Raw genomic sequence first — 22,641 nt, 5'->3', positions numbered from 1 at the left:
ATATTACATAAGAATTTTTCAAGTTTTTTTCCCCTCCTTTTTTCAGGTCAGCTGAATTTTGCCTAATGCCCAGTAGGGATCCTTGGCCTTTAATTTTCTGTAGATACCTTATTACATTAGAGACCTATACAGAAGTATACTCACATTGACCTCTTCTTTTGAGCTCATTACTAAATGGTAAAATTAAGAGAGATCTCTGAAATGCACCAAGACCTTCCGTTTCTGGAAATAGCCAGCTAGATTATTTAGATCAACCCTCCTGCTGAAAATAATGAAAATGGGGCTGCTAATTTTTTTCCAGGATGAAATAAAAGGGTGTTATATTGGGGTGGTACACACAGACACATCTGGGATTCTGACAATGTTCTCTTTCTTGATCTGAGGTTTCCCAAGTAATAATTACATCACTTTAATTCATCTGGGTAGTGGTTACTTGTTTTTGCATTGCTCTGTGTGTAATTTATGTCACAGTAAAAAAAAAAAAAATTAGTTATCTAATTCAGCCCTCAACCTTCAGGTAGGTGGATGTTCTCCACTCAAGATACATTTTCATTGTCCATGAGTAAAATTTTTGTCTTCCTTAAGGATTCAAACAGCAAGCGCAAATTCCACATCCTGGTGGCTTTAGTAACCTATATATCAAACTGAAAGCTACAGAACCGAAGCTAAAATATCGAAAAAATTTCTATGAAAAGTTTTGTTCAGAGCATTAAAGTTTATGAGGTGGCCAATTAGAATAATTTGTAATAGGGATAGTTTCCAATGTTTCTACACAATGATTTTGTTTTAGCAAAAAATTCCTACTCCTCTCATAAAAGTGCTTTAAATCCTACATTGGGAAGTTCTACTTTCTGAAATTTTCCTATAAATAAAAAAGTAATGATGTGTGTGTGTGTGTGTGTGTGTTTTTTGAAGAATTGCAATCAAAAGTTTGATTCTCTGCATTTAGCCAAAAGTTATTTGGAGCAGTAGCTCTTAACCTCATTGTAGAAAATCATTATCATCATAAGAATAGTTACATCAACCATGGCTAAACTTTATTGAACACTAACTATGTACAGACATCATACTAAGTATTTATAAACATTACCTCATTTAATACACAAATCCTATGAAACAGGTAATATAATTCATCAGTTCCATTTTTTAAGCTAGAAAACTGAGACCTATAAAATTTAGGTATCTTGCTCAACAAACTCAATAAGTCTACGAACTAGAGGTGGGATTCAAATTCAGATCTATCCAATCCCAAAGTCATAGTTCATAATTACTGTTCTGTGTCCTATACAAGTTATAAGCAAATTGATATTGAATCATTAGTAATCACATTAGATCCTTAATAGATTTTTGAAGATTTTTATCCCAAAAGATAAAATTGAAAGTAATACTAAAAAATTGAAGTCTGATGGGCCATTTTCTTTTCTCTGTATTTCTTACACTCTTGCATGATATGAGTCCATATTTTTTGTGAAGAATTGGTTAATCCTACTGTTTTCCTTTCCATATTTATGACATTATCTGGTTTGTCAGACTTTCCTGGAATATAAATTAATGTTTCTTTGCTAAGTGAAATTGGAAGTAATCGCTTTGAAAAAAATGTGAAATTTACTTTTTCGAAGTGTGAAGATGGAGCAGACTATAGTAAAATTGTCTGACAACTCTATCTTCCTAGTTGATATGGAAAAGGGGTCTCCTACCACTATATCCTTAAGGTCTTTAAGCATGATACTAATCACTGCTTTCTCTACAAAAGGTAATAATGTGTTGGCCAGGTTGTGTGTGTGTGTGTGTGTGTGTGTGTGTGTGAGAGAGAGAGAGAGAGAGAGAGAGAGAGAGAGAGAGAGACAGAGAGAGAGGGAGAGAGAGAGATGGTGGTGGATGGGGAGTGGGTATTGATCCAAAAGTTTCTACTCAGCCTTGGCCACTATGATAACTTTTATCCCACAAGCTAGGGAATCAATGTGAGATTCTTCCCATCTACTAACTATGTCCATCCAATTAAACAATTGAAGACTGGAGAAATTGCTTCTGCTTAGATCTATGGACCAACCTACTGTAAACTAGACGTTGTCTAGGACTTCATTTGTTACCTGACTCTCTCATACTCCACTCTAACAGAGAGAACATGACAAGTCTTCATATCTCAATGTCAGCTCAAACTCTGTGTCCAACAGTCCTTGAAATTGATGTTTCCCCTTTTAACATGCATAGTTACTTAAGTAACTATAGAGTAGCACCACTTATATTGATATTTCAGTTAAAAATGCACAAGTCAGACAAGTGTATAGTTCACCGTATACACGGAAATGAGATCAGGAAAACATACATTATTTTAAAGGCTGTTAACTCTGGACAGTGAGAATATGAGTAATTTCATTTTATTTTTTATTATACTTTTTAATAATTTCCAAATTTTCTATAAGAAGCATTGCATTTTTAAAAAGCATATTTTTCTGATTATAAAAGCAATATATAACCATAACAAAGAAATTGGAAGATGCAAGTAAGTGTATGGAAAAAGTAAAGATCATATCACTACCCCATCACCTACAGAAAACTACTGTTAACATTTTGGCATACTTTGTTTCTATTTTTTCTGTACACCAGATATGAATGTACATATGTTAAACTTGATACTGAGTATCCAATCATGTATCCTGCTTTTTTTTTTCATTTAACATTATATGGTGACCTTTTTAATTTATTCTTAATTTCTAAAACACCATTTAAAAAAATAATAGCTGTATCAATTTATATTTCAACCAACAATGTGCAAAGGTTCCCTTTTCTCCCCTAAAACACCATTTTTAATGAAGGCAGGATATTATAACACATTTCTCTACTAGACATTAAGATATCTCCAGTTTTTTGTTATATATAATGATATGATGAATAAAGTTGTATGTAAAGATGTTAACCACATATCAGGCTCTTTTCCTAGTATATAAGAAGTGAGATATGAATTATTTTCATAATCAGAAAAGAAATAAGTTACATTAAAAAATATCAATTTATGATGGGGTGAAAAATACCTGCAAAGTATTAGGTATTACAAAAAGGTTTTTGGAAGTAAGCCATCTTTTCCTTCTACCAGACAACACAGGTCAGGTACAAGCATGCTCATATTTAAGAAAAGAAGGCAATGTCTGAGGCACATGGCTGTCTAAGCTGTTTTCCTTTTCCTTGGAGGAGGAAGGCAGTAGACTGAGTAAGTCTTTCTTCGTAGCACAAAAAAGAAACACAGGCAATGGTTATTTCTGACATGAGGAGATTCCCAGGGGAATACCGCTTTTGCCCTTCTGCTGAGCGAGGTATTCTCCTCTCGCTAGAGGGATAGCATGGCACAGTAGGTAAAGCATCATTGAAAGAAGCATTTTGTAGGTGCAACCTCAAAACAAAGCAGGAGCCAGTAGAATGAGTGCTGCTGAACTGCTGCAATCTCCTGGCTGGGCCTAGAGGGAATAATCCCAGGCACTCATACCAAGGGACCTTATCACATTATTCCCCACCTCCAGCCCCTGCCACCCAACTCAGCCAGCACATGGATGACTGATGCATGAGAAGAAATTTCTTTCAGACTCTGATCGATGCTGTACTTTGCATCATTCACACCAGTTTGCTAAAATACACAGAGAAAATGGTTAATTCAGATTGAGAGAGCACATTGCAGTGAAAAACGATGACATACAAAAGTCCAAAAAGTCCAAACTTTTCTTTGGATATTCATCTTAAATTCATTTCATCCTCTGAATAATGACGTGTTTCATGTTTAAGAAAACTGTTCAGACTGCATGCAAAAAAAAAAAAAAAAAAAAAAAAAAAGCAGAGAAAGAAATAGTGACATTTCCTTATTTGGAATCTAAAAAGATCTAAACAATTCTAAGAAACAATTCAAAAGATTTGAGATTAGCTTTAAACTTTCTCTCTGCAGTAAGAGAGAAAGCTACATAAAAATATTTTCACTAACGAAGGGAGAAAATATGATAACTATTTAAACCCTTGAAATAAATCTCAGTAACTAATCTTTGTGGAATACTATATTCTATAAATGTCTGTGTGTTTGGATAATTTTCCTTTAATAAGCAGTTACAAAAAATTATATAAGTGCGTTCTAGTTTAGGGAAACTTTGCTCCTTGCAGAAACAACAACACTAAATGTTAGCATTAGACTATATTATCAATTATAATAATAGAAATTATAGGTTTTATAAAAAATGGCTCTTCTTTGAGTATGGTGACAGATATATCATCAACTCATTGCAGTTTCTCTCTTTGCACAGCTTAATTAAGAGACTCCGTCATCAATCATGTTGAACTTGTTGAAATGCTTTTTATGTTAGATTGGCACAGCACCAGTCTATTATAGTTACTGTCATGATCCTATTTTTTAAAAAACATCAGATGTTCTCAGAAGAGAGCAGAGTAGCATTTGATGTGAAAGAAATGAGTTTATAAGATTAGTTGTGACAAATGAATCATATTTAAAGATATAAAAATTGGTAAGAGTTGAAGATTAAAATATCTCCAGGAGGAAGAAAATGGGTCACAAATAATGAATACCAAAAGAGAATGAAAATTATTCACATTAACAGTCTATGGAGGAATATTATTCAGCCATTAAAAAGGAGGAAAATTCTGACATATGCTACAACATGGATGAAAGTTTAAGACATTATGCTAAGTGAAATAAGACAGTTATGAAAGGACAAATATTGTGTGATTCTACTTATATGAGGAACCTAGAGTAGTCACATTCACAGAGACAGAAAGTAGAATGGTGGTTGTCAGGAGTTCGGTTGAGAGGGGGATAAGGAGTTGTTATTTAATGGGTACAGAGTTTCAGTTTTGCAAGATAAAAATGTTCTGAAGATAGTTTGTACAACACTATGAATGTACTTGACACTATAGAACTGTACATTTAGAAATGGTTGAGATGGTAAATTTATGTTATGTGCATTTTACAATTAAAAATTAAAAATACCACTGATACTAATTAATAATGTTACATTTTTTAGAGAAAATTATAAACTTTTGATTCATGTGTACTTGAGTTAGGAATTTATTATCTGTGTTCTTCAGCTGAAAATTAAAGAGAAGAAGGGTTAACTGACTTAATTAGTCGCAGAGCTAACTAGTGGCAGAACTGGGACTGGATCCTACAGTATCTGCTTCTAAATCCATAGCTTTGATTGCATAAATTGTGTGTGTGTGTGTGTGTGTGTACACACTCATATATGTGCATGTCATGCATTTCTATCAATTGTTACCACAGTGAATTATTCAGCTCAATTCAAAGAATATTTATTGCTGTCAATAAAATTTAGTATTATAGTTCTGTTCTTATCTCTCTTAAACTCACCAAATGCTTGTAAATAATTATCTCTATATTCTTAACAAAATGTACTAAGCAAGTAGTCAAAATTCTACTACCTTCACTTATTGCCTAAATTCAAATAAGCTAACAGACATCAGGGAGCTGAGAAGGGTTTAGTTCTCTTGACCATGTCCTAGGTTCTGTTACTATATTGCTGGAAATCTGAGTGGTTAAGGCTGCAAAAATATTGTGAAGCCAAACTTTTTTTTTCTCACAGAGGCCAAGTGACCTATGCCAATTTGTAACTTGGACTTGTGTTCGAGTCTATGTTTGAGTGAATCCTCCAATAGTGTCTCATGCTCACTTCTATGATAGTGTCACGTCTGCTTCCATTTCAATGGCAGTCTGTGTTGTGGTTGTGTTCTTTTCATGTCTTGTTCATCATAGCTTTGGGATGAGCATATTTCAATACCTGTAGATGGACTAAGTATTGAACTTCACTCCTGGTGGCCTTGTTCTGCCAATCTATGATAAATACCTTCTTGAGCATGAACTGTGTGCCAGCCACTATGCTAAGTGTTTCATATGTATCTCCTCATTGAATTCTTTATGATACTACATTATAATTCCTATTAAACAGGTTGAAATTTACTTGCCCAACTTGTGAAGTTGGGATGTGACAAGTCTGGGATCCAGACCCATGCAGTTTGACTCCTGAGTCCTGATACTTAACTATTATGCCACTTGCCTTAAATTTCTGCCACTTGCCTTAAATTTCCGCCTGGAAGCCATGTGATCGTCACATTTTGCCTATCTCTAAATAAAAAGAATGCTGCTTTCTCATGCACACCTTTCTCAACTTTCTCATTCCCTCTCAATTCAGTTCTCTCTTTCTGCATCAATCATTACTGGATAACATTTAACCTAAGAGGCAGAACCCAGTGACAGTTCTCATTTTCTAAGCAACCCCATAGACTTGGTACAATATTTCCCTTGTGTAAACTGGTATTTGATCTCAGGCTTCTCAAGGTTCACTGTCAGCCCCTACTGCTGCTGACTTGGCAAAACAGTGAGTGATAAATTGCCTGTTCTTTCGGTTCCTGTGCTTTAAGAATACAGTCATCCATCTACATCCCACAATTTCTGTGTCATTGTCAATGATGTCTGATAACGTTTGTAATTTGGTAAAGTGAAATAGTCTCCCAAGTGTCGAGATATATGTGTGTGTGTGTGTGTGTGTGTGTGTGTGAGTGATATGGCTTTCTAAGACCTTTATTGCATTCTCAAATACAGTGGCATAGAAAAAGTTGAACAGGACTGAACACAACATAGTTTGACTTCATTCAATTATTTATGGGCATTGAGTATTGCTAAATTTTTGAGAGTCGTGTTTTCAGTGTGAATGTTGTTTTAAATTGCTAATGTTTTGTTTAGTGTAAGGTATAGCCAGCACTTATTAGCATTACAAGGGGCCATGGAAATTTGGTATATGAAAATGTGAATTTCTACTAGGGAGCCTGCTTCTAAATCTGTAGCTATGGTGAGTGTGTGTACACACACACACACATGTACATATATACATATATGTATGTTTAAATATATGTATGTGTGTATCTATCTATCTATCTATCTATCATCTACCTAATCACCACTCTGGGTAGGCAGAAATTGAATGCATTTTAATGTATATACATCTATCAAATTGCCCTGTTTACACAAAAATCATTAGACTTAACAATAGAAAGATTAGAATTATAATTTGCTAATTGTTCTTCTGAGTTTAATACAAGTTTGCTGAGTTTCCTTACTTTGGCATCAAAAGTTCTGTAAAAAATGATAATGGTTAGATAATCTAGACTGAACATTGGTGAGCCAAATTGCAAACAAATGTTTTTTTTTTAATTAGAAGGCCCAGATATATAAAGAAAATATCTACTAGAGGGTCAAGAGTGGAGACAGGCTGATATAGCAGAGTTTTTTGAAGTTTGTGAGATATAGCACCTTTTGCTCTGAGAGCTGTAGAAAGTTTCCACCACTTTTTAAACTCAAGTTCCAGAGCCTACTGCTCGGCCTTGCCCTGACTAGGTCCTTTGAACTTAAAAGTTTTCCCTCAGTCCTCTTGGTCATGACCTCGGTTCAAGCCCCTTTTCCCGAAATAAAGGGGGTTTTACCACTGTGCTAGCTTGGACTTAGAGATGGAGATATTTGTAAATCTTGAGGTTGGTCCTTTAATTCCCAACCATGTCCAGGTTGTAGTAACTTTCCATTTCACACCATCGCTGGCACCCAAGTGTCCACTGTTCAACCCATACTGGTCCAAGAACTGAAAACAGTCTCTAAGCGCATACAAGAATCTTTCCTGCTAAACCACACACACTGTTTTGTCTTCTCAGGACAGAACAGAGGGGCGCTCACATAGATGCTGACAGACAGTGGGTACAAGATGGCCTCAGGCAATTCCCAGACCTTGCTTGGCAGAGGCTGAACGAAGCGTTCCTATTGATTCTGCCCCTCTGCAGCGGGTTCTCCCTCCTCACAATCGTCCTTAGATGGAGTGGTCCGACTCCATTCTCTTTCTAACTATTGATTAAGTATACATGCCATTCTCTGCTCCTTAGAGTATTTGTTTTTAATTCTTAAAACACATTTCCATCATCTAAAAACAGAAACAAACAAAAATACTCTCCCAGTTCCTAACAACCAAATAGTGCTAAACAAAAACCAGCTCGCTGACCTCGCCCCATTTCGAAGCCCTGCCCCACCCCAAGGCAGCCACAAGAGCGTAGTTGGAAGAGATCCTGTACCGCCTCTACTGCGCAGACTCAGAGGAGGCTTTTTACTGCCGGATTGGCCAGGCTGACGCCCCTGCTTCCGGCGCCTCGGCGTGTTGGCCACGCCTCACCACGTAACACCACGTAAACACAGATGACGTGCCTTTGACGAAATTTGACGAATGTTTTCTTTCCTGTTTGCTTGTGGAGAGGGAACGGGCTGATCAGCACCGAACTGTTGAACCCAGTGGAGCCGGATATTCAATCCAGAGTCCAAGAAAACTGATTCTGGGGACAGACGAGGTCTGGACCACCGACGCAAACGGCTGACTTGTGTGACTCCTGAGACGCAATTCCCAGGTGAGCAGGCGGACCAGTCATATGGTCCTGGATCTGGCCGCAGGCTGGCCGGATGTGCCACTGGGCCGGAGGTGAGCTCCCGCAGTCAGCTGGGCCAGACGCCTGCTGTAGTTACCCCTCCCTGACCCTATTTACTTGTATCACTTCCTTCAAAAGTAAACTGGTAACTATATGCCCCACAAATAGGTGGTGACCGGAATCATGTCCAGAGGGCCAGGCTGGGCTCAAAATTTACTATCTGTATGACGTCTCTTCTTTCATGCCCTGGGATACCTCAGTTTTAACAAAGCTGAAACTGAACTCACTTTCCTCTTGGTGGAGGCCAGTTTTCTCATCTTAGAAATTGGCATCATAGTCTTGTAAGTTGCTCAAATGGTAAACTTGGAAGTTATTCTTGAGATTACTTATTTGGACCCCTTATTCCTAATCTGTCGCCTAGTCCTGTTGATTTGACTGTGAAATCGTATTTCTAATACGTTAGGTTTTTCACTGCTGCTACTACCCTCGTCCAAGTTTACCATTATTTTTTTTGCCCAGACTTTTTGCCTACCCAACAGCATCCTTCTTATCTATTTTCCTTAGACTCACATATACTTTGCCTTCACTCCAGCATGTCTTCAAATCTTTTAAAATGAAAAACATGATTTGTGAGTTTCATTCATTCAGTGATCAACATTTATGTGCCAAATATTCTTCAGGCACTGAGGATACAGTGGTGAACAAGGTTAGGGATCCTGTTCTCTTGGAACTTACAGTCTAGAGTAGGAATTTTGGCTATAAGCAACCATACTAATAAGTGTTAAAGGTATTTCAGATAGACTTTTACTATCAAAAATGCTACCAAAAATATAAAACAATGTGATAAATGTGAAAAAAAGTCATGACAAGCCATTTCGAACTGGGTGGTCAGGGAAAACCACTCTGTGAAGTTGAGTTCAGAATGACAAGAAGGAACCAGGTCAGCCATGTTAATAGATGGGAACGGAGCATTCCAGGTAGTGATGAAAACAAGAGTAAAAGCTCTGAGGCAGAAATAAGTTTGTTCATAAAATAGACCAGTGCGTTTGGTCCATTAGCATATTAGTTTTCTGTTACTGCTGTAACAAATTACCATATATTTAGTGGCTAAAAACTCCACATATTTACTATCTTATAGTTTTTGAACCCAGAAGTGTGAAATGGATTTCACTGGACTAAAATCAAAGTGTTGGCAGGACTGCATTTCTTTCTTGAGACTCTAAGGCAGAATACATTTCCTTGTCTTTTCCAGCTTCAGTAAGCTGCCCTCACTCCTTGGCCTACCACCATCATCTTCCATCTTCAAAACAACATGGGTTGAGTCTTTCATTTTAATGACCTTACTTCTATGGTCACATTCCTATTCTACTCTTAAGAACACTTCTGATTACATTGGAACATCCAGATAATCCAGAATAATCTTCCCATTTTAAGGTAGATTGATTAGCAATCTTAATTTCATCTGCCACTTCAATTCTCCTTAGCTATATAAGGTAACATATTCACAGATTCCAGAGATTAGGATGTGGATATTTTGGGGAGGCATGATTTTGCCTGCCACACATAGAAGGGCGTGAAAGGTGATGAGATCAAAGAGGTGGGTTTAGACCAGATTATGAAAGACTTGTAGACTAGGTTAAGAGATTTGGATTTTATTCCAAGCGAAAGGGAAAGCCCCTGGAGTTTTGCTAGCAGGACATTTAAGTGATCTGAATTACGTTTAAAAAGGAATGTTCTGTTTGCCATCTGGAATTGGATTTAAAAACAGAGTGGCAAGAGTTGCATCAGGGAGACTAGTTAGGTAATATGTGAACTTGTCTGGACTTGGTTTGTTGGAATAGGCTGATAGAAATAAAGATGCAGAGAAGCGAATGATTATAGGATGCATTTTAGAGATAGAAACTTGCTAATATATTTAGATGGGAGCAGAGTAAAGGGAAGATAAGAATGAATGACAAGTCCCTCATTTATAAAGATGGAGAAAGCTAGAAGATGAACAGGTTTTAGGGGCTGAAAATTTATTTTTTTTCCATATTTATTTTGAGAGGCCATTTAGTATTCAAGTGGAGATGTCAAGATGGCAATTATATATGAGCCTTAATCTCAGAAAAAAGGTCAGGACTAGAGGAATTTATTTGAGAGTCATAAGTGGGATTTAAGACCATGGGACTGGGTGACATCTCTTAATGATATAGATACAGGGAAGTAAAGTGCCTAGGATTAAACCAAAGGGTTCAAATATTAAGAAGCTGAAGGGAAAGAGAAAAAGTCAGCAAGGAAGACCAAAAAGGTGAGCCAAGAGATTGTTTCCAGCTCTTTAAAGAGGAAGGGGACATGACTAGCAGTTTGAAAGCTGGTGAGAGAGTTAATGACATGACAAAGAAGTGCCTGTTGAATTTAGAACATGGTGGTCTTGCTGACTTGAGCAGTTTGAGTGGAGTGATGGAAATGGAAACCTAACTGGAGAGTGTTCAAGAAAGAACCAGAAGTGAGAAAGTATAGAGGTGTCTATTATAGACAGTTTTTCCATGTTCTAAAATGTGCTAAGCTCCAATCCCAATTTGAGGGCATCGCACACTCTATTTGCTCTGCCTGATATCTCTTTCCTCTTTACTATGTCATCCTCCACCACATCATTGGTTCTTGTTAACTCATTCACATACTCTGTATTTCACCTCTTACATCACTTTCTCATTAAGCGCTTACCTTATCATCCTGATCTATCTGCTTGGAAGAGGTCTTCTGTCACAATTTTCTTCAATAGTACTGTCACATTTTATAATTATATAGTATGGGAACCTCCACCCATATGCACACTACACACATTCCAGATAGTAAGCTCCACGAAGATGAGACAATTTTACTTTGGCTCATTATTGTATTCCCTCACAAGTAGTCCAATGTCTGGCACATAGTAGTTCCTCAACACTGAATTCATTTAACTCATTTGCTGAATCAGTGAATAAATTAATATTAACTTTTAATACTCTAAATAAACGATATGCTCTTCTGGTGTTTTATTTTTTTCTGAAGTTCATTATTTACATGTGATATTTGGCAGCTATTCATGAAATAATACAAACCTCTATCAGGAACACTGAGATTAACAGATAATAAACATTTTGGTCTGGAAAACAATTCAACATTTTTTGCAAAAATCATTGCTGAACAGCTTCCTAAGTTAATTCACTTTCGACATTGAGGAGCTACATGCTGTTCCCAAAGGCTAACTAAAAGCTGTTCTGAAGGTCTGGAATACATTCTCTGTGTTTCTTGTTTATTTATTGGGTCATATTGGGAAACCACTTAAACTCTGTGATCCTCAATTGCTTTATCTATAAAATGGAGGTCATTGCCCATATTTTGCCCACAACAAAGTTGTTTAGTCAGATAAAATAAAATACGTGAGAACACTTTGAAATTCTAGTGCACTATTAAAAAATTTCAAGAGTTATTACCATTATCTCTTTCTTTTTTTAGGATTTAAGTGTAATTTATTTTTTAAACTTATTTTTAAATTAAATTTATTGGAATGACATTGGTTAATAAAATTATATATGTTTATATGTTTCAGGTGTACAATTCAATAATACTTCATCTGTTTATTGCATTGTGTGTTCACCACCCAAAGTCAAATCTCCTTCTGTCACCATTTATTTGACCCACTTTCCTTTTATCTACTTCTCCTGCTCCCCCTTTCCTTCTGGTAACAACTAAATTGTTGTCTGTGAGTTTTTGTTTGTTTGTCTTGTTCATTTGTGGCTTTCAGTTTTATATTAGGCATAAGAGTGAAATCATATAGTTCTTAACTCTTTCCATCTGACTTATTTCGCTTAGTATGATTATCTCAAGATCCATCCATGTCGTTGCAAATGGCGATATTTCATCTCCTCTTATGGCTGAGTAATATTCCATTTTATATGTGTACCACATCTTCTTTATCCAGTCATCAGTCAAAGATACTTTGGTTGTTTCCATGTGTTGGCCATGCTGCAGTGAACAATGAGTTGCATATACCTTTACAGATACATGTTTTCAATTTTTGAGGGTAGATACCCAGAAGAGGTATTGCTGGGTTAGATGGTAATTCTATTGTTAATTTTTTGAAGAACCTCCATACTGTTTTCCATAGTGGTTGTACCATTTTGTATTCCCACCAGCAGTTTCCCCACAACCTCTCTAATGCCTGTTATTACTTGTCCAGTTGATGATAGCCATTCTAACAGGTATGGAGTGGTATCTCATTGTGGTTTTGATTTGCATTTACCTACTAACTAATGTAAGTTGAGTATCTTTTCATGTGTCTGTTGGCCATTTGTATGTCTCATTGGGAGAAGTGTCCAGGTCCTCTGCCCATTTTTTAACTGGATTATTTGTTTTTTGTTGTTGTTGAGTTGTACGAGTTATATATTTTGGATTTAGCCCCTTATTGGAGACGTAATTTGCAATTATCTTCTTTCATTCAGCTGATTGCTTGTCTTATTGGTAGTTTCTTTTCTGTGCAGAAACTTTTTAGTTTGATATAGTCCCATTTATTTTTGCTTTTCCCTTGCCTTTGAGGTCAAACTCATAAAATCTTCTCTAAATCCAAGGTCCATGAATTTAGTACCTATGTTTTCTTTTATGCAATTTATTGTTTTATGTCTTATATTTATGTCTTTGATCCATTTTGAGTTAATTTTGGTTTGCAGTGACAGCAGTCTAGTTTCATTCTTTTGCATGTAGCTTTCTAATTTACCCAGCAACATTTATTGAAGAGGCTTTCTTTTCTCCATTACATGTTTTTGGCTCCTTTGTCAAAAATTATTTGCCCACATATGTGAGTTTATTTCTAGGCTCTCAGTTCTCTTCCATTGGTCTGTGTGTCTGTTTTTCTGCCAATACCATACTGTTTTGATTATTGTCATTTTGTAATATAATTTGAAATCAGACAGTGTGATACCTACAGCCTTGTTCTTTTTTTCATAGGATTGCTTTGGCTATTCAGGGTCTTTGGTGATTCATACAAATCTGATGATTTTTTATTCTATTTCTTTAAAAAATGCTAATGGGATTTTGATGAGGATTGCATTAACTCTGTATATCACTTTGGGTAATATGGCCATTTTAACTATGTTGATTCTTCCAATCCATGAATATTTCTTTGTGTTTTCTTTGTCAATTTCTTTTATTAATGTCTTGTAATATTCAGTGTATAGGTCCTTCACATCCTTTGTTAAATTTATTCCTAGGTATTTTATTCTTTTTGTTGGAATTGCAAAAGGAATTTTTTTCTGAAATTTCATTGTCAGTAAATAGGAATGCAGTGGATTTTTGTGTGTTGATTTTGTACTGCAACTTTACTGTATTTGTTTATTATTTGTAATAATTTTTGGTGCAGTCTTTAGGGTTTTCTATATAAAGATTCATGTCTGCAAAAAGTGACAATTTGACTTTTTCATTTCCAATTTGGGTGCCTTTTATTTCTCTCTCTTGCCTGATTGCTCTAGGTAGAACTTTTAATACTGTATTGAATAAGCATGGTAAGAATGGGCATTCTTGTCTTGTTCCTGATCTTAGGGAAGTTTTTAGTTTTTCACCATTGAGTATGATATTAGCTGAGGGTTTGTCATATTGGCCTTTATTATATTGAGATAGTTTCTTTCTATACCCATTTTATTAAGTGTTTTAATCATAAATGGATGCTGTATCTTGTTGAAAGCTTTTTCTGTATTTGTTGATATGATCATATGATTTTTATCTGTTGTTTTGTTTATATGGTATATCATATCGATTCAGCATACATTGAACCATCCTTGCACCCCTGGAATGAACCCCACTTAATCATGATGTATAAATTTTTAAATGTATTATTGTATTTGATTTGCTAGTATTTTGTTTTAGGATTTTTGAATCTGTATTCATCAGAGATATTGGTGTATGGTTTTCTTTTTTGGTATCATCCTTACCAGGTTTTAGCATCAGGGTAATGTTGGCCTCATAAAATGAGTTAGGAAGTATTGCCTCTTCAATTTTTTGGAAGAATTTGAGAAGGACAGGTATTAAATCATTTTAAATGTTTGGTAGAATTCACTAGTGAAGCTATCTGGTCCTGGACTTTTACTTTTTGAGGGGTTTTTGATGATTGTTTCAATTTCCTTACTATTGATTGGTCTGTTTAGATTTCCAGCTCTTTGCAATTCAGTCTAGGAAGGTTGTATATTTCTAAGAAATTGTCCGTTTCTTCTAGGTTATTGAATTTGGTGGCATATAGTCTTTCATAGTATTCTCATATGATCCTTTGTATTACTGTGGTATCTGTCATAACTTTCCCTTTCATTTCTGATGTAGTTTATTTGTGTTTTTTTTCTCTTTTTCCCTTGGTGAGTCTAGCCAGGGGTATGATTTCTTTTCCCTGTACTGTTATTATTGAAATGGAAAGACAAAAATACCTTCTCTTATTTTCTTCCCTTTTAAACTTGTTATCCTCTTAATGCTATTTACTCTAAGAATAGATGGCAGTAAACCTTTTACCACTTTTTCAGGAGTCAAGCTCTCTAATATTTTTATTTGGATCCTATTTGTACTATAATGCATTATCTATTCCCTTTGTTCATTTACCTCTCATGGAAAGAAAAGTCATTTGTGGACTTTGAATCTGTAGGTATAAAATATGCCCTTCTGGTCTATTTAGAATTAGAGAATCTAAAGACATGAAACATGAGGTGTTTCTACAAGATGCTTTGGGATTTGAAGTGAAGAGTTGAGAAAGAACAATATTTCACCCAACAAAAATCTGTAAATTTGAAAATGCCATTGTGTTACAAGAAATATTTCTAGTTCATCTATATAATATGTACAGTAAATATAGAGTGATTTTCACAAGCTATACAGAAGAATCTATTTCATTAGCTTACAGCTATCCATTTTTAATGTGTATATATATTCATATCATACTTAGCGCAGTGATTAGAGTGCAGAATATAGAGATATAAAGACCTTGGTGCAAGTTTCAACTTTGCTGCTGTAAACATGTGGTTATATGCAAGTTATTAACTTATCTAAATCTCAGTTTCCTCACCTTTGAATGGGTGTTTTCTATAGAATGTTATGTGGAGTAAACAAAATAAGATGGAAGAAATAATTTAGTTCATAGTAAGTGGTCAGTAAAGATTTGTTTTATTATATCTATATTACATATTTAATTATAACATTTATAATAATATAATTATGTTAGTTATATGAATGGTATCAATTAACCCACTTCCCATTTGCTCTGAGAATACTTGCCAGCAGTTCTTGCAGCTGCAGCATTTACCCTGAGATACCTCACGGATTACAGTTCTAACCTTACCCCCAAAATTTGCCAGGAAATATCTTGCTTTTATTATTATTTTCACATTGCTCTAGTATATTAATAATCTTTGGAAACAATGATATCATTCTATTTATAGCATTCTGTTTTTAGTAGTGGTATTTCTATTTACAAAATATAGTTAATTCTCAATCGCCGAAAATATCAAATTCTAGAAAATGTAACATTCCAACGCATGATGTTAACATTGTTCTTGAATGGCTATCTGAAGATTTGTTTGGTAAATCCAATACACACACACACACACACACACACACACACACACAGATTTGTTACATTAGGATTGGAGACAATTTCTGTTTAAAAATAACTCCAAGAATAGTTTTTAATTTTATTTTCACATCGAAAACCAGTCAGATTTAGTTCAGCCTTGAAGAGCATGTTTATGTAAATTAATGCTGGCAGTGAGCTATACTTTTTTTTCTAAAGAGGAAATTGGTTAATATAATGTGCATGTATTACATTTTAGTGTTAATTAGTAATATAATTAATATAATATTCAATTTTTATATATTTTTTGTGTATGCCTATTATGCGTTGAATTGCTTTCACTACCCTGTTCATGTGTTTGACTCCTAACCGCCAGAATCTCAGAATGTGACCTTATTTGGAGATATGATTTTTACACAGGTAATCAAATTACAATGAGGTCATGAGGTTGGGCCCCTATCCAATATGACTGGTATCTTTATAAAAAGGGGAAATTTCAAGAATGACGTGTAAACAGGAAAAAAAAAAAAAACATGTGATGATGAAGAAAGTGATCAGGGTGATTTTTTTACAAGCCAAGAAATTACAGGATGGGTAGCAAACCACCAGAAGCTAGGCTAAAGGCATGAACAGATTTCTCTCATAGCCCTCAGAAGGAACCAACCTTTTTCAGAACCTTAATCTAGGAATTCTGGCCTCCAGAATCAAGAATACCAGTATATGTCTATTGGTTAAGCCATTCAGTTTGTGCAACTTTATTATGGCCATCCTAGCAAATTAATATACTTATTCACTAAAAAATGTGAGAGTAATCAGATAGATTTTAGGGGGCAACAACATAGGCAGGGACACCTAAAGTATTCTCCTGTTCGTTTTCCCATTGTCCACTGCCAAAATTCTACTTATCCTTCCAGGTCTAGTCTAAAAGACATTTCCACAACGAAGACTTTTCAAGTCTTCTGGTCAGAAACAATTTCTTCCCCCTTTATGTTCACAACAGAGAAAAGCAAGCATATTTCACTAGTTCATCCTTTCCCACTACAGTTCATTTTGCCAGTGAAGGTAGATTATCTCACTTAAGAATTGCCCTTGTATCCTATTTAATTTTCAGTCCCCTCCCCTATCCATTCAGTTCTAAGGCTTTTGAGTGCAAGCGATGTGTTATTCATTTAGTGTGTGTCAGTTCCATCTCTGCCAGCTAGTGCCGAATACAGTGCTTGAGTGGAACTTGCAGTAGATGCTCAATGAATATTTGAGAAATTGAATTGATTTTCCAAACACTATTTCTTCATCTTAACTGCACGGTGAGAGAACCTTTCAGAGAGGGAGGAACTAAAGTTATTTGGATGACCAAAGGTAAGTACCTAAAATACGTTTTTTTGTTATTGCTGTTGAGGTTTGTGGAAGGGGAAGTTGTGGCCAAAAAACAGCCAGAGGGTATTAGGGAGTTCAGAGCACAGAGCCAAGCAAACTAATTTTGTCCAGTTGAGGGTGGAGGGTGGGATTGAATTTATAGCGTTGAGAGCAGTTCAAGGCTGGAAGTCTGAAAGTTGGTCAGGTTAGGAACCCTGGCTGTCACAGCAAGAAGGAAGGTGAGATTACGGGGCCAAAACAGATTAGGGCTGGGAGGTATTTGAGTGTGGGGGAGGATAAGAGGGAGATAGGAGAACCAAAGGTCACTTTTGTCCAGCCCACTAGTCAGGAGGGAGGAACTGGGATTACAATAGAGGTGGACCTGAGGCCTGAGGTTTTATGATAACATTTTCCAAACTGTAAATCAGAACATGTGATAAATACAAATGAATGTATCTGAACATTAATACAGAATATTTGGAACTGGAATGATTTATGAAAATGTACTATACATGGTTGCTACTATTATAGAAATGATCTTTGGAGTAGGCCTAAAGTGATGTTCTTTTCTTTCTCCTAGTTTATATTGTTTCCCTTGTCTAGGCTGAATACTGAACAGAAGCACATTTTTATTATCCTTTTGTCTTAAGAGCAGGTGAATTAATTTTCTATTTCTCTGAAAATGTTGATTAAATTATTATCTCTTGCCTTCAATGGATTTTTTTTTCTCCACCACTTAAAATTCCCCCCCCCCCCCCCCCCGCTCTAAGATCTCCTTTTGTTATTTCCCAAGATCAAGGGAATTTCCAATTTGCTTGGGGATTCCCTATATCTGTGTTAGTGGCTTAAGGAATTTTGCTCACTTCTTCCATTATTCTTATAATATCTCAATGAATAGGACTTGCAAAGACATTTTTTTGCTGGATACTTCCATCTAGCACAAGAATACTCATATCACTAATCCCAGAGTTTAAATGAACTTCAATATATATTTAGTTTTAGGCAGTGCTAGTTGTCAAGGGTAGGGTCACAAAGAAATGTAAGATACTGTTCCTATCATTGGGCTATTTTCTCAAGCTAATTGTAAAATGAGCTAACCATAACTATGAATTATATAGTAATGTTTGTAACTTTGTCTTTAATCTGTTTTCACATTTATAGACTATGGTCATGTTACATTTTACAAAATTTCTGCTGTGGCATATTCACTAGCTTTCACATGTATGTTCTATGGACATATATTGAAAGTGGGCATATGTTTCTACCTATGTACCTCCAAAATTCTGTCTGTGAGCAGTACTCATATAATCTTCCGGGAGCCAGCTTGTGTGCTGCATTGAGGATAGGTGAGCTTTTGGCAAACGAAATGGTACACAATCACCTTAGTAAAGAAAAAAGCTAATAAACCTATAAGCTTTTTTTAACTAATGAGTTTTTGCCATTATAATACATAGCAAATTGAGGGAAGTTTCTCTCTTCTCTCCTATTTTTTTTTTTTTTTTAAGTAAATGAACATTTAGGGACCAATCTGTCAGACATTGGAAGGAGTTGTATATTTAACTCACTGTACTTACGTAACCTTTGTTTCTTCCTCTGAAGACTGTCTTTTACATGGATTTTAAAAACATGTTCAAAGATATTTTAAAAACTGCCATATATTTAAGGTGATTGATACGTTTAAAGCTACAGAGAAAAAGGGAGGCTGCGTTGTGAGCTGTGGCATAGCTGAAGTGTTAGAGGAATTTAATAGAGAAGTTAAATAGGTCACGCCTGGGTTCAGATTTCATCTCTGTCACCTACTAGCTGTCTGATCTTGGACAAATTATTTAATCACTCTGTGCCTCATTTTCTTCTTCGAAACTGTGGTAATAGTAAGAAGTTTATGAGGTTAAATTAGTGAATATTTATAAAGTAATGAGGATAGTGATTAGTCATAGTAGGTATAAAATAAGTGTTAAGTAAAATTCTTCCCATTAATTAACAATAAAAATATTTTTGATGGAATTTCAGCCGTGCATATCTTTGGATAAGTATCCATTATCATGTGAGTCCTTGTTTTAGGGCCTGGTCAGTTGGAAATTATGAAAACAACTAAACTCATTTGGTCTGAAAGGCTCTTTACATTCCAGGTTAGGTCTCAGACAAGGGCTGAGTGCTGCAGACCCTTATTGCTTGAGAAATTTCTCTGTGTTAGTAGGAAAACTATTAATGAGGGGCAGAATTATGAGAACCTTTCATTTCTGCTTTTGTGACTCAAAGTGAATCAAGGCATTGAGCCATACTTCCCCTTGAAGTTATGTGCTGCTGTTGGTATGTGTATATGTGTGGATAAAGGAAAAACAACTATTTCTGAAAAATAGCACATACTATATGTACTCTTCTCCACTCTGCTATTTTCAATTAACAATATATCATAGATATCTTTCCATAGTAGAATGGAGAGCTATTCTTTTTGTAGCTGCATAGTTCTCCATCGTGGTCTCAGTCTGCTGTTGAATGAACACTGTCTTTTGCTATTACAAATAGCGGCATAAATAATGGACTTCTACATATATCTTTTGATACTTTTTGCCAGTGTATCTTCGGTTAGAGTGTTAGACATCAAATTGCTGAGTTCGAAGATAAATGTATATGTAGTTTTGCTAGAAATTGCTATATTTTTCTCCAGAAGAGTTGTACCATTTTGAATTTCCACCAGCAGTATATGAATGCCTGTTTCCCCAAGATCTCATCATCATATTTTAGATTTTTTTATCGTTGTCAATCTATTAGGCAAGAAATACCTGACTGTAGCTTAATTTAATTTGCATTTCTTTTATAATGAGTGAGGTTGAGTATCTTCTTGTATGGTTAAGAACTATTTATATTTCTGTGACTTACCTGTTAATATCTTTAGCTCATTTGTTCAAAAGGGCATTGTCTTATTTCTTATCTGTATTTAGAAACTATATTTGGACTATCCTGTTTTGATAGAAATTGCAGGTATTTTTCTCTATTTGTCATTTGTCCTTTTACTTTATTCATGGTACCTTTCCAATGTAAAAGTTTTTATTTTGAAGGTTTTATGTAATAAAAAATTTATCAATGTTTTCTCTTATTCTTCTGACTTTTGAGTTATAGTTAGGAAATTTTTACTACTACCAAATTATAAAGGAATTCATGGTTTTTTTCAAGTACTTGTGTGGTTTAATTTTTTACATTTAATCTGTGATCCCTTTGGAATTTATCTTACTATGTAAGCCAGACACTGTGCTTTGGGCTAGCTGGAGCAGAATAGGGTGGATTGGGATAAGGACTTGGGGGCGCTGAAATACAAAGTTATATAGGATACTATCTCTGAATCAAAGTGCTATTACTAGAAGAAGAATCAAAGCAGCTCTTGAAAAGAATCGAATAAATGGATACCATGAGTCTGTATGCTGAGATAATATAGTAAAAACAATCTTCAAATGAATTCATTGATTTACTTGCAGAGACAAAGGTATTCTCAAAAAAGAATAAGGTAAATTCTGACAAATGTACTTATAAAATGACACAAGAGAGTTTTATTTCATGGGATAATTAAGAAAAGAGTCTCAAGTGAAGTGAAATGACACTGGAGCTGGATTTTAAAAGATGAGCAGGAACTGAACAAAGTGAAGATAAAGGCAGGTATTTTTAGTAAAGGAAGCACTTGTATGGCATGAAGTACTTGTCCCGTTCATGAAAAAGTAAAAGAGTTCTTTGACTTTGTCATTCATCACATGTATTGTCAGGAGGAAGGGATGAAAGAGAAGATTCAGTGATCCTACTAGACCAAAGGCTAGATCATAATATTTTAGGCTTGAAGACCATATCATCTCTGTCACAATAACTTAATTCTCTTGTTGTAGCATGAAAGCAGCCATGGATAATCTGTAAACAAATGAGTGTGATTGTGTTCCAGTAGGATTTTATTTACAAAACAGGTGGCGACCCAGATTTGGTCCATATGCCATGGTTTGCCCTGAACTGGATTAAAAGTTTGGGACTGGAGAGCAAGTGGGGATATAGGGGTGTTGGAAATACAGCTAAGTCTAGGAAGTATAGACAAAAAGTCAAAGCAACATCGTTGTCTATTTTAGCATCCTTAGAGCAAAGACTTCTAGTGTGTCTGCTTCCACTATGTAATTTTAAAAATAATATGTAAATTTTAGACTGAAATATGCACGGCCTTCTATATTGAAAAACATAAGTTGTAGGAATCAGGAAAGAATGATCTCATTTTGCCTTGCTCAAGTGGGAGCAGTAAAAGCTGAGTCTTCCAGAAACTTGAGTAATCTTAATCCAGTCAAAAGGAAGTACCACCCTGTGCCAGAACTTTCTCAGCATGAGGAATTTTGACATTGGAAATCAGATGCTTAATGTGGTAATTAGCCAAGGGTGTTATTTCAATGGTTAAACTTACAGAAAGCTATATAAGTCTATTCGAGCATTATATAAAAGTCTGATGAATTAGAGCTGAGAGCAGAACGGAAAACCTCTTGATGAATGGGATGCCTAAATTGGATCTAAAGGTGGATTAGATGAATTCTAAATATTCTTCAGCTTAATAACAGCCTATCAGAATGTTTGTTTTTGACCAGCTGTCAAAATGGAGAAATTCAATTGTATAGTTGAATGTGAATGGAGAAATTCAATTGTATAAATGCAACTTTATTTTGATAACAGTACAAATAATTATTAATTATGTATTTCAAATAACCCATCAGTCTGAGTACAACTCTTATTCCATCACAAGGGTGTCGCCTATTCAAAAAGTCTTATAATCTTAAAGATTATAATATATTTTACATTTCTGAAGTTAAAAAGCTAAGAATTTTAAAATGAAAATAGCAGCTTTCATCAAAGAGCCAGTGATGTTTCCATAATTATTCATTATATAAATGTTTGAGTCAGTCATTGTATAATTACTTTTTAATTTTTTAATTCACTAGGGAGGGTGAAGATAGTTATTGAGCAAGGTAGTTATAGAGAATGTTAGCCAGAAGCAAATTACCTTTCGACAGAAGTTTCATGTTAATACTAATGAAATTCTCCAGGGTTATCTCCATGAATTATGACATATTTTTGAAATATAGAGATAAATAACTTGGCCATTCACATGATTTCTTTTTTCTTGTTTAATTTGTCAGGAAAGAAGCAGGCATGAAACGTAGTTTTCCTTTTTTTCTAATTATTGGTCACTGCCTCCTGGGTTCTTTTTTTTTCTTCACTATTCTCAACAAAAAAAGTTTTTTTCT

General features: G+C 35.2%; 1 protein-coding gene across 1 annotated transcript in view; it reads left to right on the top strand.

Annotated features, from left to right (window-relative positions):
* The first annotated feature begins 8,299 nt into the window (after positions 1-8,299).
* Positions 8,300-22,641, top strand: part of ARHGAP28 (Rho GTPase activating protein 28) — a 202,496-nt gene continuing 188,154 nt past the window's right edge. The window contains exon 1 of the mRNA XM_016120960.2: positions 8,300-8,445. The gene's annotated coding sequence lies outside the window, so the exon portion shown is untranslated. The remainder of the gene's footprint in view (positions 8,446-22,641) is intronic.

The sequence above is a fragment of the Rousettus aegyptiacus genome, unplaced genomic scaffold (assembly GCF_014176215.1).
Source record: "Rousettus aegyptiacus isolate mRouAeg1 unplaced genomic scaffold, mRouAeg1.p scaffold_m13_p_12, whole genome shotgun sequence".
In the NCBI taxonomy this organism is placed as follows: Eukaryota; Metazoa; Chordata; class Mammalia; order Chiroptera; family Pteropodidae; genus Rousettus; species Rousettus aegyptiacus.
Note: the sequence above shows the minus strand (reverse complement) of the source record. Positions and strands in the feature narration are given on the sequence as shown.